At 41.4% G+C, this 2,609-nt stretch overlaps 1 pseudogene; it reads left to right on the top strand.

Moving 5' to 3' along the window:
- Positions 1-101: 101 nt before the first annotated feature.
- LOC107572824 (endonuclease domain-containing 1 protein-like) lies at positions 102-1,936 on the top strand (annotated as a pseudogene).
- The last annotated feature ends 673 nt before the right edge of the window (positions 1,937-2,609 follow it).

Here is a 2,609-nt window from a genome sequence, read left to right on the forward strand (position 1 = left end):
CATTTCTTCTACTTCTTTAATTTCAGTCACACCCAAAAACATCACCGACTGGATTTAAGAAGCTGTGCTTCTACAAGAACATTGCTGACTCTGAGTGTACTGAAGGTAGCAGCTTCTGGTGTCTCTACTCTATAACACAAGATCAGCTTCACACCATGTTTGTTCTTGGTCTGTTCACCTGTATTGTGCTGAGAGCATTCAGTGCTCAGGCAAAAGTGGTCGTGAGCTTTGATGACTGTAAAGGGTTCTTCTACAAAGACACTGAACCAGGAGGAATGGATCAGAATGCCAAGAAAATTTGTCAGAAGCTGGAATCTGATCACTACTATTACGCTACTCTGTACTCAGTTCATGGCAGGATCCCTCTCTACAGCGCCTACATATTTGACCCTGAATGCTCAAGCACTGCTGGAAGGACAGAAAACTGGCACATCGAGCCACAGGTAAACATGTGCTTCACTCACTGTCTAAACAAAAGACTTTAATTAGCAGTTTACACGCTGTATTCCTTAAGAAACAATGCAGGAAAAATGTGGTAAAATAAAACTATGTATCAAACTAACCATCTAACATTATATTCCTTCTGTAGATTTCCCAACCTGAATCCCGAACTGATCACATGGTCCGTGAGAGGGACTCTGATGAAAACATTATTAAAACTGCTGGAAGGACAGAAAACTGGCACATCGAGCCACAGGTAAACATGTGCTTCACTCACTGTCTAAACAAAAGACTTTAATTAGAAAACTAGAAAAGAAACAATGCAGAAAAATGTGGTAAGAAAAACTATGTATCAAACTAACCATCTAACATTATATTTCTTCTGTAGATTTCCCAACCTGAATCCCGAACTGATCACATGGTCTGTGAGAGGGACTCTGATGAAAACATTATTAAAGATACCAAGCCATCAGCAGCGACTACAGCGACTCCGGATATGATCATGGACTCCTGAACCCCAACAGCTTCCAATGCGACGAAGGCCGTATCGCAACGTTCACACTGACCAACGCTGCACCGATGGACGAGTCTTTCAACCGTATCCACTGGAAGAACTGGGAGCGCGCGCTGAGGAGTTTCTTAAGAAGCAAGCTTGACAGTCATGGCGGTTCTGCAACAGTCTACATTGTCACAGGTACAGTACCTGATGATGATGTACGAATACCACTCAAGGGAACCTCTGAAGACCCAGAAAGAGTGACTGTGCCCTCTCACATCTGGACAGCCGTCTGTTATAAACACCACCTTAATGACACAAACTCTTTTTCCTTCGGCTACATTGGGAAAAACCAGCCGGAGAGTGGCATACGCCTGATGAGAGTCTCGGACCTGAATGATAAGCTCAGCAGACTCCATAGTGAGCTGTTAAAATCTCGTCAGTCGGTTAAGATTTTTGTTGGTGATTGTTTTGATGACAGTAAAAAATTAAATGGAGGTTCAGGGTGTGTTTGACAAATTAATAAATCCGAACCATGTAGACCAGATGGCCACAGATGTGCAGAACATGTCTCGCACGCTGAAAAGGGTCGTCAGAAGTTCCCAGCACTCACACTTCACAGTTGGAGGGTACTGGTGCAGGTATGATCACCCCTGTGGCACACACAGTGAGGACTACTACTGGTGCCGGACCGGTCATGGTTTCTTTTTCGACAGCTGGGACTACTGCAGCCCTCCACTGTCGGGAAGTAGAGCTAAAAATGGGGAGTACTGCCACAGCAACTATGCCTGTGGCACATATGGTTCAGATCACAAGTGGTGCTACACTGTAGATGGCAATAAAGACAGGTGCTGTACTTCTGATGACTGCCTCTCAGCTGTGAACGACAAGACCTGCTGGTCTGAACACCCCTGTGGATACCATGGCTATAGTTACCTGTGGTGCTATACTGATGATGAATCCAACTGGGACTACTGTTGCAAAGACTGTGGTCAGTAGGTCATTAGTATTAATTGTAATAAAAAAATGACCAAAGTATTACTTTGCAAAGTTGATTATTAACCTCGAAACAAAACAAAAAAAACACAATTCAAATAAAAAAATGAAGACACTCTGTTGAAGGATCCAAGAATTCTTCATAGCAACCTGTGTGTGTTGCTACAAGAGAGCAACCATATATTTGTGTTGTTTTACTTTCTTTCTTTTATATTCAGTCATTCGTTCATTTATAATCATTTAATTATTCCATTTAATCATTTAAGCCATTTATATACTCATTTTATTGATTCATTCATTGATTAGTCATTTAAATTGTATTTTTTTTTTCCATTGTTGCGTAATCTTACAATTGTGTGGTTTCAAAGAATATTTGTTTTAAATAGTAAGATTAAGAGATAAAAGAATGTCGTGTGACGTTAAAAACCTTGAGGCAATGTTGTGAAGCAGTAATTTTCCATTGCTACTGCTTGCGTTACAATAACATGACATTCCAGGGGCCCGTTTCTGAAAGGAGGTTAAGTGAAACTCTGAGTATGTTAACCCTGAAATGAGGGAAACTCTGGGTTTTCAGTTTCAGAATGAGAGGTTTGTCAAACTCGAGAAAGCAGGGAAAGTCAAGCCCGTTTCTGAAAGAGAGGTAACTTATACTCAGAGTCAGTTACCGTGGTAATTC

Source organism: Sinocyclocheilus grahami, unplaced genomic scaffold (assembly GCF_001515645.1).
Source record: "Sinocyclocheilus grahami isolate Dianchi unplaced genomic scaffold, SAMN03320097.WGS_v1.1 scaffold1817.1, whole genome shotgun sequence".
Lineage (NCBI taxonomy): Eukaryota > Metazoa > Chordata > Actinopteri > Cypriniformes > Cyprinidae > Sinocyclocheilus > Sinocyclocheilus grahami.